The sequence below is a fragment of the Palaemon carinicauda genome, chromosome 22 (assembly GCF_036898095.1).
Source record: "Palaemon carinicauda isolate YSFRI2023 chromosome 22, ASM3689809v2, whole genome shotgun sequence".
Taxonomy (NCBI): domain Eukaryota; kingdom Metazoa; phylum Arthropoda; class Malacostraca; order Decapoda; family Palaemonidae; genus Palaemon; species Palaemon carinicauda.
In genome coordinates this window covers 55,718,967-55,736,868 of record NC_090746.1, presented here as the reverse complement: position 1 = coordinate 55,736,868, position 17,902 = coordinate 55,718,967, and the positions used below count along the sequence as shown (strand labels likewise).

The following is a 17,902-nucleotide window of genomic DNA, read 5'->3' as shown; positions in this document are numbered from 1 at the left end:
ACACCTGCACTGGATCTTCAACCTGTTTATAGTTTGTTAGGAAAACATCCCAGGTTTACTCAACACAATGATATTCGAATATAGTACTGGAATGCATAAAAAAGATTTTTTAAGCAAACGGATTTTATAAAGTTTCGTGAATTTTTGTGATTCCCAATGATATTTATATATTTCTTTTTATCTATTTTATTGCCGACTTTCATAATCGACGCAATTTAATATTACATTTTCTTTCTTTTATTATTAATATTAATATTATCATTCTTAACTTTGAGTTATAGGCTATGTGTAACTAAGACCACGGTAGTTATCATAGTCAGTTGACACATTTGAACTGACATATTCATCTGATGGTGCACATAAGCCGCTTCAGTTTTCATTGATTAACTCCTATATCCAGATATATTCTTTCAGCATTTTTGTCACTCTTAAAATCAGTTATACTTTTTTCTCAAAATATATTGAAATTCATGACCTTCATTATTTCATATGTTATTTAGTAAATTCCAGTCATTTGAAAGGATGGTGAAACTTATTGTTATTGCCATAATTTATATTAATTTTAGACACATTATTCCCAAGAAGCATAGGGAAACGAAGGGGCTTCTTTAAGAAGTGACGTCATAGTACTATTTCATGCATTTATTGAATGTGTGCTTTATGCAGAAATACGCCCAACAACACTTTTATGAGATCGTTGGGATCTGGTCTCTGTTTTGAGCACGTCTCCTGGGAAATAAGATAAATGGGTAATTCGGGCATAGGGGAGGCAGTAGACTCTATTACTGAACAAGTGCAGTCAGTCTCGAGATGAACCAACTAAGATATCAAGTTAGTTTTTATGCCTACCAATGAAATTCTTTCTTCGATGGGGATTTTTTTTTTAACTCAACAAGGGATCAGCAAGCCAACAGGCTATGTAGGCCAACTGAATTCCTTAAAAAAAAGGGCCATTGGAAAAAACGTCCGTCCCTAAGAAAATGGAGTAGGTCAAAGGGAGAAAAAAAAATTCCAATGTTACATCTGGACTCAATTTGTTTGTTAGGATCAGTTGAAATTAGACCGAATAATAATAAAAAAAAAAAAATCTTTATGCAATTGTAAATTCTCTTCTATCATAATTTTGAGATTCGCAAACATGAGACGAGTAGTAAACAAATACCTTTTGGTAAAATTTCCTTCTGTTGCATATGGTATTTGTGCCCAAGGGTGGAGATTATTTTGTCACTTGGCAGAGGCTTTGGTATGAGGTGCGGCAGCAAGGCATCATTTTTTCAGTTGTGATAGTGTGTCTCCCTTACTCATATTCTACTATATGTTATGAGTAACAACAACGTCTTGTGATTTCTGCAGAAATAGATTTTAAACATCCTGGAATTGTACCATAGCGCGGCGCTTATACCTTACCATAGGTATAACTCAAGTATATTATTGATTAAAATTATAAGTTATATTGAACTTTTCTTCAGAAAAAAGAAATGAATAGTGTCACATTGTTCAAATGAAGTGTGACGAGTGATGATTGCAAACCTCGTAGGCTCTGGTGGCTAAGAATACCTGACCCAATAAGAGATTCTGATGGATATGCACAGGTGTCATCACACCTGGGGAAGTGCCATACATCCTAAATAGCCTTGCCTCTGTCTTATTTTTCCTCCTAGATATAATACGTTCATTTGAGAACTTTACTATGCCAAGTAATTAGAGCTCAGATTAAGTCATGTACCATTGGGAAAAAACTAAGATTGAAGATATCGTCTATTTTTTATAATTAGTTGAATCATGGCTAAGACTAAGATACACATCATATTTCTCTGAGATGGTTTGCAAGGTGCCATATTTCAAAAATTAGATAATTTCACAAAAATTATAATATTGAGTTCATTGTTCTACAATTGTTGTAAAAAGAAAGTTTAAACGTTTCAGAGGTATTTTTAATCCATGAATTTTATTTTTAATATTATTATTTGGGTATACACAAAGTTGTTTAGCTTTCATCGAACTTAACTCTCAGCCTAGTGTCTCCTAGGTACAACCCTGAAAAATTCTCAGTTTGGGACCTTGTCCTACACGATATCTATAAAACAGACAAGAGCTGTTATTATTGCAACCCTGTCGGCGATAATAGAATTATCGAGACAGGGTATCTTCATTTCCCACACATACTTAATTTTTACTTCACGCTCTGCGTCCCATCACCTGTTCGCCATGCCCAAGGTAACACAGACACGAGACCGATGCCAACACACCCGCTCCCCCCTCTCCCGTTGTTCCTCTATATACTAACCAAACGATGGTCTGTGTCCACATGTGCTATACGCCCAAGATGATGATTACAGCGATCGTATGGCTGCCCCTTCATGAAAACTTCTCTCTATTTTCGCTTTGCCCCTTGTGTATTTCAACACCGGAAATGGGAGTTCGCAGAATGTAATTGAAATGTTTTTCAAGGAAATATTTTGTTCGCATTTTTTATAATTAGATCAACCTGTTACTTTCTACATTTTACCTCATCAAGTAAAAGTGAGAATCAACAATTTAATGATAACTCTACATAATAATTCAGAATGTATAAACATGATTAAGGACTAGGTCAGTGAATACCCAATAAAGAGAGAGAGAGAGAGAGAGAGAGAGAGAGAGAGAGAGAGAGAGAGAGAGAGAGAGAGAGAGAGATTGCAATATTCGTGAGTCAGGGGAGTTTGGCTGCTCATCAGGGGAATGTCAGGATGTGGGGCTAGAGTGAGTGTGTCACAAGACGCCACAGAGCAAAGACGCGACCAATACCATAGAATTCGAACTATGGCCAATCTCCCGTAGTGCTATGGGGAAGGTCTTTGTCCCCAGTCACGTGAAATCGGACTACTTTTATTAATCCATGTGGCTGACAGCTGCATTTTAAAAAAGGGAGCATTCAAATTGGGGATCTCATTCTCTCTTTTTTATTTATTCACTTACTAGTGTACGCGACCCTTCAAAAATGACGGCTAAATATTCAGATGTGCAAACCCATAATCACCCATTCCTACCCCCTCCCCCATTCCTAACTACCGGAAAAATTATTTTTATTATACAGAGGCAGATTTTTTATAGAGCAGCATGGGTAATTAAAAAGATCCGATATGTAGTATATTCTTTAGGCAAACTTATGAATTATAATATTAATGTTACGAGCAACTGCGTGAATGCTCATGCTTAATAAGCAATATACAGTAGTTACACCACTGAATGAACAGTCGTATTATATTAAGACAAAAACAAATATATATAGCTTACATAGATAGATGGAGATCCATTTTTTAACCATCCACAACGCCAGGAAACACCCTTCCCCCTTTAATCAATCAGAATTAACCGTTTCCATGGAAATGTTGGAGTATAGACAAATTAATTTCTTATGAAAGGGAAGCTGAATAATATAGATATGTTCTTAAGAGTATCTTATTTCGATCAATAAGGTGGTTAATTTGGTTGTATGGCCTCAAACAAGCGTATGTAAATATTCGAGTATATGTATATATGTTTACCATGCAACTAATTATGTGCACATTCCAAGTATTCTTTTCCGCTGTGTGCGTGAATATGCAAACATAGAGTGCGTGAATATTTGTGGTTGCACGTATGTGCGTTAGTACGTTTGCAGACGACTGTGACGTCACGGATGGAGCGCCCATTGCGTGTGGGAAACGTCACAGCTTCATAAATCATGACATAGTTAGTCTTTCAGGCGCCACATCATCTTGAATTATGAGCTTTTGCCAGGATGGACGGAAAGCATGACACTTGCACGCTGGGTAGATAGATCCCAGGAAAAGAATATAAGGAATGGCGTTTTCATGCGAGGTAACTCACTGCTGGTTCCCGTTAAAGAAGAAAAGAATATCTGGAAGGGTCTCTCTCTCTCTCTCTCTCTCTCTCTCTCTCTCTCTCTCTCTCTCTCTCTCTCTCTCTCTCTCTGTCGCCTTACCTTATAAAATTTTCACGATCGATTTTGATTTGATCTTTTCTTCTTTTTCTGTTCTTTATTATCTATTTTATTTCCTAACCTCGTCGTTGGTGCGCAGTTTCCTGCAGTTGCGATTTTACAGAATTAGCCATTTTCAATTGTTTCTGCGATTTATATTTAGTGTACCTACAGAAAAATATACAACTCATTCACACACAAACACATACATATGCGTGAATGTATATGAATGCACAAAAAAAACTTATAAACCTGAAAAAAAAAACCGCCACGCAATCTACCGTATGTGAGATAACATTGTCCTATCAATGATGCTGCCGAGGTGAATTTAAAGCGATATTGTTTTTAGGAGATGTCGTTGTTAAAGGGTAAACGGAAAGGAAGACCTTTCCAACGACTTCCTGTTGTATCGCTGCTGTTAGATCGACTTCCTGTTGTATTGGTATTGATAGATGGGGTAGACTAGGGAGGACTCAAGAGGTGGGTGTGGTGGGGTGGGAGATGGAAGGGAAGTACTGGTAGGGGGGTTGTGCTGACTAAGGAAAGGAGCTATGACGAAGTGAAGAATTTAACCTTCAGTAAAATGGTAACTGTCATGACGTCTTCGCAGTCGATGAAGCTCATCGTTTAGCCATCACTTATCGTCACATCTCTTGAAAATCCATTGTCCAAGGTAGTGGTGGAGGCGGTGCCAGGAGTATTTATTTATTCTTTTTTTTTTCTGTACATTTCTCTTCTTGATAGATATATTTTGTAGCAACGACTGTTGTGGTGTGCATGACTATCAAGTGATGTAAAATGGAATATTCAAGGAAAGCAAATAGATAAGAGTTGTTGTACCCTCCAACCCCAGCGTTGGCAATATAGATTGAGATTTTGCGTGGGAAGAGGCCAGATTAGTATTGACCTTTGCCGCCACTGGGAATGGCTTCCAATTCGGAATGGGGTCCTGGGACAGGAAAGGGGGGGGGGGTGGTCTTGCTCAGGGTAAGTGATGAAGGTGGCCCACCAATGACGTCACGAACTAAAGCAAAAAGGGTTGTCGGGGAGATGAGGGGGGAGTATTATGTGAGGGACAGGGGGTCAGGAGACGCACAAAGCAGTGAGGGCGGTTGAGGGGAAGTTTGGGTTGCAGAGAGGAATCTCTCTCTCTCTCTCTCTCTCTCTCTCTCTCTCTCTCTCTCTCTCTCTCTATGACGTCACATCACTATGGATCACACAGGAACGGCACTGTCGTCTCTCAGCATGACGTCATAGTTCCATGTTTTACTGCAGTACAGAGGCGGGCGAGGGCGTTTGACATCACGGAACGTCGGGATGAACGTGGCTTGGAGATTCTTTTTGGTCGTACACAGCCGGAAAGGTGCACACTACAAGTGTCCAAAATTTCGCAACAAAAGCGGTTTAGATTTCGAAACCTTCCCTTCAGGAGTGTTGCACTTATGTGCGAAGGAGGGAAGGCGACGCTCAAGCCAAGGTTGACCTTGTGGCCAGGCACGTTACGATGAGCTCTTTTATGTAAGATGGGAAAGTAAGGTACACGGAGAGTCATTACAAGTATATTAAAAATGGTTGATGCGTAGGAGATCAGATTAAAGGAGATCTATAGATACGCTTTAGGGGGCAAGGGACGGTTATGCTTTAATCACCTGACTGAATTCTGTTTTGGATTCATCGTGAGTGAATTTCATCTCATTTTGACTTCGAGCATCACCTCTCATTGTTTGCTATTCAATGCTGCGTTTCGAGTTTAATATCTCATTACGAAATCTCCGCTCACGTACATGTCGTGACACACCTGAAAGGACAGGAGATTCCTTTTCAGTTGAAAGATTATCTTTTATAATGACTCTTGGACTCAGGTAACCAGGCATATTGTTATTATTTCCCTACTGAGAATTCCTTTACAAAAGGATCTACAGAATCCCCTTGCGAGCTCAGGTTACAGCGATCATGCACGTATTCCTTGAAGTTAAAATTCCCGTCGTTTGTAAATTTCATCAACATTGTTGTGTTATCTCGACCTAATGGTCACGAAAGCACGTCTCCCTGGAAGCATCGATCTAGTTTTATTCTCTCTCTCTCTCTCTCTCTCTCTCTCTCTCTCTCTCTCTCTCTCTCTCTCTCTCTCTCTCTCTCTCTCTCTGTTCTTTACGTGTCCACATTATTCTTGTACCTCCGCTGCATTAGGCATTCAGCACGCAATGGTTACGTAATTCTTCTCTTGCTAGTTGTATAATGTTTGTTGCTTAGGAAGGCTTTGGCTGTTTACACGGTCATTGGAGTGTTGAGAGAGAGAGAGAGAGAGAGAGAGAGAGAGAGAGAGAGAGAGAGAGAGAGAGATTCAAAATAAATTCGATTTGGTTGTATAAGGTCATAAAAAGTAGATACACAAGCACAATTAACTACATACATACAAACAAACATATACATACATATATACAAACAGCCAATATATATATATATATATATATATATATCTATATATATATATATATATATATATATATATATATATATATATATATATATATATATATATATATATATATATATATATATATATATATGTGTGTGTGTGTGTTTATAATGCAATCGTTCATCTTTCAGAAGCATTTACATGTATTAAAAATTCGTATTTAATATTACTTATTCTTATGTATTCATACTTGTATACATATTCATTTGCATTTATGAAAAAAATACTGACATAACCCCACGCGCAGCAAGAGACAAACAGTTGATTGTTAAGTATGTTTTCACATAACTAACCTTTTTAAAACTTTTATTTCCTTAGACCGTATGTCATTATTGAACACCCATGGTTACTCTTACTAGAAAGATGACGAGTGACTATTTACAGTGAATAGACGTGAATAATGAATATATATTTTCTGGTGAATACTATGATGCAAGGAACGAATAAATGCCCCAGCACTCATTATTCACTTAAATTATCATTCAATAGATTTTCCAGCCATGCACATAGCATGAAATGCATTATAATTGAATATCGACAGCAATGTCATCCTGGTCTTAATTGGTTACGGAGCAAAGCTACCTGGATGTTTGTTTATGCAAGTGAAATGACTTGTGTCTGTGTCGAGGCAGCGGAGGGAGCGATGGCCATTGATCCACCCCTAACCGAAATTATCCGTTTTACTCAGAATCATGTTACTCAAGGACCCCGTCCACGGCCACTCTCTTCTTCGCCTGTCAGACACTTTTGCGTTCGAAACTTCTTGGATTTACTGCCTACGAGAACACGGAAATTCATTCTTTTAGCATCAGATACGTCTCTTGGTTAAAGTGATTTTCATTCATTTGAATATCAAACCAAAAATCCCTTTCAATATTGAATTCACTCTACGATTCGAACCTTTGCAGGGTCGAAATCAAGGTGACAGTCGACTATTCTTCTCAATATTGAAAGGGATTTTTGGTTTGATATTGAAATGAAGCGACTATTCTTTTCAATGTTGAAAGGTATTTGTGACTTAATATATACATGTATATGTATATATATATATATATATATATATATATATATATATATATATATATATATATATATATATATATATATATATATATATATATATATATATATATATACATATACATATACATATATTCATACATATTCTGTTTTTTTTAAGAGAGACCGATGATATGTTCGCAAAAATTTCATTAATATGCCTATTACAATTTTGTTATCAAGAGAAACAATCCTCAGAAAGTTTGCAAAGTAACAGCATGACGATCACCATTTCATTACTCTTAGTTATTTTGTATTTGGGAATTTTAGTGTGTTTCCGTAACGTTTTCAGTATCTTAGATTGTTAAGAGTGTAAAGTTTGCTCAGCGAACGATGAAACTGCAAGGAGTTGGGTCGATACACGAAGGGTAATGTTAAAGGATAGAATTATTGCGTGGGTGGCCCGCTGCTGAAGGAAGGTTTGCTGTGGAAGGGTTAATGGCAGGAGGATGGGAGGCATGGAGAGTTAGAGAACGAGGGCGAGTGGAGGAGGAGGAGGAGGAGGAGGAGGAGGAGGAGGAGGAGAGGGGGTGTGAGGGGCAGGCAGAAACAGCTTGACCTAGTTTCTGACAACTTATGTAAGAGAGAGAGAGAGAGAGAGAGAGAGAGAGAGAGAGAGAGAGAGAGAGAGAGAGAGAGAGAGAGAGAGAGAGAGTAATTAGTTATGAAAAGATTTTGAGGAAGAGAAAATAACTGAATTATAATGGATAAGATTTCCGTACAAAAGAACACTCTCAGTGTAATATTAGAAAGCAGACACTGTCCACTTTTAGCAGGATGTAATTAGTGTATTGAGTAATCAAAGTAAGACCCTCTCCTGTCCCCCCCCCCCCCCCACCCGACGCACAATAAAAAGACATCTAACATCTGAATAGATTGAAATGAGGAAATTGAGAAGAGTTTTGATGCTTCTGTTTTTTATCATCATTTTACCGTCTACAACAGTAACTGCAATTGATTAAGAATTAAATTTTGACATAAAATATTTATTAGAACAGAAACTAGCAATTGCCATGGAAAAAATTATCTTTTATTTTCTAGATAGTTACAATATAATAGCTTTTATATGTATGCATCTTCTTCATATTTTCTTGATGATCTAGATAAAGTAATTGTACTGATGAATGAAAATTATAGTAATTTATGAATCATCATCATCATCAACCGTAACTAGTGTACTGCAGGAAAAAAGGTCTCAGACCTGTCCTTCCACTCCTGTCTATTTAGTCTTTCTATGTCAGTCTATACCCGCAAAATCTGTATGTGTCAAATGAGACTGTAAACTATAAATTTTGACACGTTAGTCCATTTGGAATTCCCCTGTATAAAAGCCAATGATTTTAGAAATTGGTATTTAAGTTCACGTAAATCCTTTTTTATAATTATCTTTGGTTAAAGTTCAATATAACTTCTATATTTAAAAAGAAAGTTGCTTTTGTATACGGTTTATTAATAAATTGATAATATGCATGAATAATATAGTGTATTCTGGTACTATTCACGTAATTTTTTGAATAAGAAAATAAAACTTTTATGTCACCTCCACAGTAAAAAAAAGAACCCAACAATCACACAACGTAATATTATCAAAGGTCTAGAAATGTCATTTGTTTTGTTAAAAAAGTAACGTAATAGTATCAGAGTAGTTTCAAAGAACATGTTCACGGTTACATAACCCAATGATACAACAGATGTGGGTTGTTTTAGGGGTGTATCTAATGGTGTTGGGGATGGGGGTAGGAGGTAAAGAGATGTGACGGGTCCTCAACTCCCTAGGTCCTCCTCCAGTCCTCTGATGCCAGACGTGGGTGAGAGGAGGTGGACTTGGGGTGGCCGTACAACCAGAAAACAGGTCAAGGTCTTGGTTGGATTCTAAGGATTAGAGAAAGAATTGAAAAAAAATTGAGAGAGAAAACAAATATAAGATGCTTTGTAGTGGTGAAAAATTGATGGCGTCTCTACTCTGTTTCGCCAATTATAGTCATTATCATAATATATCATAGAATTTCAATAAAATTCACAATATGGATCGCAGTTGTTAACTTGAATACTTTGCATGTTGCTCACCGAAGCGCACTTTTGAGTAGTTAAGATTGTGATTATGTTGAACTTACTTAAAACATAGATTTAGATATTAGTAATAACAATAGTATAGTATAATAAAATACAAACGAGACAAGGAAGTAGATCGCCATCTGCCTCGGAGTAGCGTCAGAAGAAAATAAAGGAAAATACTGAGTACTGTATGAGTAAAATTCCCCCTCCCCCGGGTAATATGGTCAGTAGCCCTATCGCAAGTAAAGGGTGTCGACAGGAACTGAAAAAACGATCTCATGATGATCAATCGAATTTATTATTCACATGTTGAAATGTGTCTTAAAATGCAGTCTTAAAAAATTATATCAGAATTCGAAATTACTTAAAGGTAAATATATGTTTATATTCACAATTAGAATACTGTTGACATTCTTGGTTTACAATTTCGTAATAAAGATCAGAATTCTTAAACACGATCAAATCCATGAATTTACATAATTTAAAATCAGACTGTACTTGAGTTCACAGTGCTTTGAATTTATAATTTTACGAGTGCAGTATAATCTTAAATTCACAATTATACAGAAGAGTTTATAATTTTCCACGCAATACCTTTAGTAAAGGAACATCATATTTTAACGCTATCTACGGGCAATATAAAGAAGGAATATCGAGATGAAATGTTTCATAAAAGTGCAAAATAGCCATTTTCAATCGGCCAACCTCTATCTAGAATTTGATAGATTGACAGAGTAATCTGCCGACAAATAGAGACATCCAAAGAGCTTACCCTGTCTGGTGCATGCATACTTGGATGACCTCAAGATATGATATCACTGTGATATGTTGGTTGAAAATTATAACCAGATTGAAAAAAGGAAATAGCCTTTAGAAAATCTGTATGAAAATTTATTCTCGGTACGATAAACTGCGAAGTAGGTCTTTTGCCCCAAGACTCGATACAAAACATAGACTTCAGTAATTTCGTATCAAAATAATACAGAGAAAAGGCTTGAGTGAAAACTTTTGTGGAGAGAATAATTAATCGTGTAAAGTGGAATCCGCTAGCACAAGCCTTAGATAAAAAACTGACAGACCGTCTTTATAATATGCATGCTAAATAAATATGAAGAGATTTCCCATTTAAATAACATTGGGAGGTGACATCTCGTCATAATTTTCATGTCGTTTTCCTCATGGCATCTGAAGGCACAAGCTCATCGTGACAAGATGGACATGACACTGTGAATAAGAAATAGATTTTATCCAGAAGACTCTCGAGTCAAATCTCAATAAATCTCTAACCTAAGAAACATGTAGATGGTTTATGTTCAACATAGTTAAATTACTCAGCACTTGACGAATTAATCCAAAAGAAAAATATATAAAAATAGATGTACGTGACACGTTGAGATACACAGTCCAAGGATCGTGTCTACAAAAAACAGTAGCCTGTTAATGATGATATCGAGTTAATGTTGCATGATTTAGGTGCGAGTAAGTTTTTAGGCACCTGACGGTGCATTGTAATGAGACTTGCTGCTTTTGCAGGGAAAGCCTTTCGTTGTTACTCGTTTGATTTTGGAAAAGTCACTTTTGTTTTGCTTCATTCGTTAAACTTTATGTTTCTCATTTTAACTTAAAAACACGTGCCTTGAGAGGGAGAGAGAGAATATTACGATCCTCACACAATAGTGTTATAGAATAGATAATTCTGTAACAAGGTACCTACCCCATGGCGCTTTTCACTAGAGAGGGGAAGGGGGTTCCAGCATATCAATAGTTTTGTCATATCAGTTTAGATGGCAATGACAAAATTTCCCATAGTATGATTGCGTATTATGTTACAAGCGCTCTCACTTCCGCCATTATGTTCCAAGAATTCCATTTTATCAGCTATATCAAAGAGACGCTCTTAGATGAAAGGGGTTACAGCAGGCTGTGCTAAAGGGGGTTGGGTAAGAGACATCCATAAGGGGAGAATGAGGGGATTTCAAGAGGGAAGCAACATATGAACAGAGAGAGAGAGAGAGAGAGAGAGAGAGAGAGAGAGAGAGAGAGAGAGAGAGAGATGAAAGGGACAATAGAGGAGGGGTGCACATGATAATAAAAAGAAGGGGAACAAGGAATACGGTATTGGAATTCGAAAGGGAATAGGTACCAAAGGGCCACAGAAGAAGGGGAGCATCTCAGGGGAGAGAGAGAGAGAGAGAGAGAGAGAGAGAGAGAGAGAGAGAGAGAGAGAGAGAGAGAGAGATGGTTGGGGGGGGGCCGAAATCTCCCTGCCAAAAGACCGCAAATAGAGGAGACGTTTTACGAAATAACGAGTGACGCAATGCAAAAGAATATGTGAAAAGGGCACGATATTGAACTTGTAAAATGATGAGGACAGCTTTCACGACGTCACAGAAGTGGATTTGTATGGAAGCTAATCTTTCTCTGACCTTTGTTCTATGAAGTCAGTGACATCACTGTCGCCGTGTGACGTTTCCACTGAATAGCTGATATTTTTTTTTTTTTTTTTTTTTTTGCGGTAAAGAGAGCTTTTCATTTTACACTCAATACCGTTGAATGATTCCGTTACGCTACGGTACCATTTCTGTTCTATGGCCGGCATTTAATAATTCAGGTCAAACTCTAGGGGCTGTTAGTCGTAAAGTGCCTTCAACATTCTGTTGGAAATGTTTATAAACTAATACAGAAATATAACTATATATATATATATATATATATATATATATATATATATATATATATATATATATATATATATATATATATATACATATATATATGTGTGTGTGTGTGTAAATATTTAAAAACAACAACTGCAGCCGTTTTTAATCCACTGCAGGATAATATCTTCAGACCAGAATTCATCATCACGCTGGTCACTGCTGAGTAGTGATAACACACACAGACATACACACACACACATATATCTATCTATCTATCTATATATATATATATATATATATATATATATATATATATATATATATATATATATATATATATTCGTGTTTGCTTAGGTACATGTAATTTGGCTGCATTTATCACTTAAAAAGTAAACAACCGTATGTAAAAAGAAATTGAAGGACATTCTATACATGTTCAATATTCTCAGTATCCCCTTCCAATGTAAAGGCCAGAGACTTGCGGAAAAAAAACGGAAACTCTCGAAAAGACAAAAATATATCAGTATATTTCTGGGAAAGGCCAAGTAATGTGAGTGTCTGCAGGTCCCTTGAAATGAGGGCAGAAACATCTTCCTCGAGACGAATCGTTTCTTGGAAGAACCGTTGCTGGAATCGATTTCCAGGGAAGCCATAAAACGTACAGTTCTATACATACTTGGGTCATCTTAACCAGCTCGCTGAATAGAGCCAAATCAGCATGGCTAAAACGAGCACTTCCCTGAGCTATTTGAGTAAAGAAAATTGAAACAGATACTCCAGTGCAACCTAATAATACAACACTAATCATCTCTTCATACAGGAAATGTATGAATAGATTTCTGGTCTTTCAAGCTCCTGGAAGATGCTGCATTTGGAGTTGGCAAGAAATAAGTGTTGACTGATATTTCCATCTGTGGAAAACATTCATATTGGTTACATTACTCTTTAATGGATTCCATGTCATTTTCGTCTTAGACACAAATATTAAATCTCACTTTTACGATGTTCATTCATTATTAATAATGATTTTTTTTTTTTTTTTTTTTTTTTTTAGAAAATAAAGGTGAGCTATCTGAATATTTCTTCATCTTTTTTTATGAAGAGAAAAGAAAACAACATCACCATAAATGGATAAATAATATCGTTCCAGCTTCAAATGTTTCGGTCTTCAAAGAAGAGTTGGAAGAGATCTTTATGCGAATACAGTCCAGGGAAAGGGATAAAAAAAAAAAATGTTTGTGGGCGGCTGCACAAATTTTGAGAATATGCGCATGCGTACGTGCGTCATTAAGGGGACTTGTGGGAGTCTGCAAAAGAAATAAAAAAAAGACCCCCCCAAAAAAGCCAAAGCAGCCGGCGAAGCTGAGTGAGGAATAGCGGGGGTGGGGTGAGGGTGCAGAACAGGTGAGATACCCCTTGCAGGCATGACGTAATGACATTGCCTCACCTGCCGATCAGCATACGCAAGCACGCACGCATGCGTTCTCATACATTCCATGGGAGCCGGTTTCAATGGGAGATTTTGGAGGCCGTGAACTGGAAAGTATAATGTAGACTGACAAAAAATGAAGCTGAAACAGAGTTGTACCTTCATAAACTATTAATGCATCGCCAATTTGTGGAATTCGAGAAGAAAAATATGAATGTGAATATTTTTTTTACATATGTTTTGAGAGGAAACAGTACTGTATTTAAATAAATTTCAGTATCATTGTAGAATTTAGTAGTTCAGACATGTTGTCTAAAGAGAAAAAGGAAAAAGTAACACATGGAATATTATCTTGAATTTCGAGAAGAAAAATATGAAAATACTAAAGTAGGAATAGTTTTTACAGTTATTTTGAAACGAAACTACCGCATTTGATGACATCTTCGTATCATTCCATAATTCAGTTCAGAAATACTGTCTAAAAAGAATAAGAATAATAATAATAATAGAAGCGATATTATCCGGAGTTTTGTAACCGCGAGATCCTTCGTCAGAATGACATAACAAGAAAAAACGAATAATAGCGATAATGACACTGAAGAAAAAGATAGTCACGATAGTCATCAAATTACTGGCGAATTTGCACGTATAATCATTCGGAAATAATGATAGATTTTTGATAATGATATGCGTAGGATGATACGAAAGTTATTGTGACCTAAAAACATAATCCATGGAGTATATTGAAAGAAATAGAAAAACGAAGAAAAAAAATGAGAAATTTCTGTTTCTATAGGGTCGTTGACCACTAAAAGGTCAGATGCACCATGCAAGGTCTGCTGCGGCGTCCGATGTAACAAGAAGGCCTTGACAAGGTTGAAAGTGACTTGTTCTTCTGGTCTTTCTCCTGGTTACACTCGATTCCAGACTCTACTGAGCGCATACGTTAAACGTAGAAGGAAATGAACTCTACTTCTGGAGAGTTTCACTTTATGAAACTGGCCCTGAAAATGATGATTGTAGTTGGGGAAATTGAAGGGAAAAGTGGAATCGTGGAGCTTCAGCTGATCGGATTTCTTTTTAATCAAGTTATTAATTACAATATTAAAACTTTTCACCAGTGTAGATTAGCAATTTAAACAGGAAATTATTAGCGTGTCCAGGAAAATTATGTCACGGATAACATGATGTTTTATTTCACTGAAATTTACATTGTTTTCATTTTGGACATTTACCGTAGAAGCAATATAATGAGATCGGGGTCAGTGACTTGGAAAAAGCCTGTACTGATGACAAGTTATATTTCTTTATAATTTCCACGTCTTTAACAAAAATTAAACAGTTCCAATTTTATAATGGCCATGTGATGTTATTTATTTTTCTTTCTCCCTCACAGGTAAGGATGCTACTATAAAACTAAGTCGAATGATGTTGGTCGATGGTGAGTACAAATTAATAGGCTTTTTCGAAAGGTGTCTATATCATTTCATTTTCAATGTTGGCAGTTTTCACTTGTATCTATTATTTCATGTGAGTATATATTTTATTTGATATTTTTTCCTTCTCACTCTCTTGAATATTAGTGAGATGAGTTGAGTGTGGTAAAAGTGGAGTGGGGGTGGCATGGGCTCAGGCTGGAACGGGTGTGCGGGGGGAGGGGAGGTCAGGAATTGGTGTGGATTGGTGTGTGCGTCAGAATAATTTTCACCTGCAAGGGCGTTGTAAAAGCTTGAAGAGGGCAGTTGACCTTCCAGTGGCAAGCATTTCAGGCACCAAGGCTAACCGTTAAGGATAATCCTTATCCGTCCTATTTCCAGTACCCTCCTACTGTGGTGGGGGAGAGGTGAATGGAAATGATTTCACGCAACTAGTCCTGGAAAACATTCATTCTCCATTTTTCCATGCCTCAGACCCCAAAGAGAGGGGAGAAAGACACGTAAAAACCTTATGTGCATCTGTTGAGCTTTCGTTAATGCCTGGCATCATTTCTGTTTTTGCGCTCCGCAGACGAATGGAAAAGTGTTCCAGGGGCGCCAAATGGAGACAACGAGAGAGAGAGAGAGAGGGGGAAAACGAGCGAACCAGTTTGAGAAAGGCGAAGGTCAGTGGGAAACTGGAATGAGATGGGCGGTTCTTCCAGACTTTGCTTACGTCAGAGGACATTGATCAAGAGTGCAGAGTGGGTGGCGTACTGAGTGAGAGTGGATGAGGGGATAGGAGGCATTAGGAGAGGTGTATCGTCGGGGGACAAGGGGAAGGGATGCTCCTCCAAAGGGTGAAGAGGACGTTGTCGGTTTTCAGAAAGAGGGGAACGAAAGGAGGGAAAGAAATGGAAGAAGCGGGGAGTAAGAAGAGTAGAAGAAATCTTCTCAGTAGCTTGAGGCAATATATATATATATATATATATATATATATATATATATATATATATATATATATATATATATATACATATATATATATATATATATATACTAAAGTACGCGAGCCGTCAAATATGACGGCTAAATCTTTAGAAAGATATGTACATACACGCACCTCCTTCTCCCCAGGGTATGACTACTACCTTTCCCCTTTCCCCCTACCCGAGGGACGTTGAGCTGTGCGTGACCGGAAACATATATATATATATATATATATATATATATATATATATATATATATATATATGTGTGTATATATATATATATATATATGTGTGTGTGTGTGTGTGTATATATATATATATATATATGTGTGTGTATTCAGTAACCAGACACTTGCTCTTTATTATATAAGGAAGATGCATATATACAATATATATGTGTTTTGAATGGTATGTACTCTGGATATGTGAAATGTTTTTTGGTAGCATGAAGTAATCCTTTGCAATTAAATGTGACCATACCGGAAGCATCAACAAACATAATTTTAAACAAAAACTGAAAAGTCATTAGTGACATTTTTCTGAATATAATTAAAAGCAGATGTTCATTATTAACAATTTGAGGTTGCCCTTTTACTAAGGCTCTTTGCTGTAATGAAATGCCGAGAGCACATTTCATTGAAACTCGTATTAATTACAGCGGAAACCGTAAGCATAGGATGACCTACTTCAAACGAACGCGTTTTTCATAGATTTAAGATATATTAATAACCCTGATGAAATGCTGACGTCATAACTCGCACCGAACAAAAAGAAGTGTATTCAAAGCTCCCTCACCGGTTTGGATGTAAAGATATAATGTAAGGTATCTGACGTTTACATCGTCTTTCTGCAAAGAGAAATAGTAAAAGCGGTAATAAAAAAGAGCCCAATATTGTGATAACGGTTGTGCTAGTTTTACGAACGAGAATATAAAAAGGAATAAAAGGAATATTAATAATATGCTGAGAAATAGGACGAGGGTAGTAAACTCAAATTCAGTCTGTTGTGATATTACGCACGTGAATTTTTTAGCATTTTCGTATAAGTATTACAGTTACGATGAGTACTGACGATATAGCGACAATTCAATACGCAAACAACTCAATATCAGCGGTAGTTAGAATGAATTAAATGCAATGTATACTACTCAAATATACTTCACTGACATAAGGTAGGCAAATGAAGATAAACTTTGGCCAGGGTTAATGTTGCTCCTTCCACGCTACACCGAATGTCGATCCCAGTTCGGTATGCGAGAGCAATGGTGCCACTGGGTCAACTGACAATGTACACAAGATCTTCTGAGAATTAAAGTATAGGAATAGAATGGCACAGGTAGGCTAAGTGCACCTGCCCGCCTGTCATCTCTACTAGGTAGGATAAAAAACAAATTGACATGAGAAACACTTGAAGTTTACACTCCAACTGCTTCCTATTGAGAGAGGGGAAAATTTAGTTTTTTTCTTGATGATGAAATATCAAAAATATAGTTTTTGGTTAATCTATTTTGAACGTCACTTAAAACAGAATATATAGGTTACATTATTTTCCAACTAACAACTTCAACTGGCAAATATCATTCTAAAACACGACTTATTTTATCTATTACCTACTAAAGTAATTTAGGTAGAAACATTTAAATACTATTTACCAAGATCGCTTAGAACGATATTGGCTGAAACTGATTGATGAAAAAAGAATTAGTTTGAAGAAATTCCTTTGAAACAATTTCTTCTAAATTTGCTGCTTGCTTACACACACTTAAGTTGTTAAAACAAACAAGAACACTTATAAACGATGACAACATAAGACTTTCCTTTCCTCATTCAAAGTGGGAATTTTTTCCTTT

At 36.6% G+C, this 17,902-nt stretch overlaps 1 protein-coding gene across 12 annotated transcripts in view; it reads left to right on the top strand.

Annotated features, from left to right (window-relative positions):
• Positions 1 to 17,902, top strand: part of Eip74EF (Ecdysone-induced protein E74) — a 400,337-nt gene that overhangs the window by 281,678 nt on the left and 100,757 nt on the right. The gene's annotated exons all lie outside the window — the stretch shown is intronic.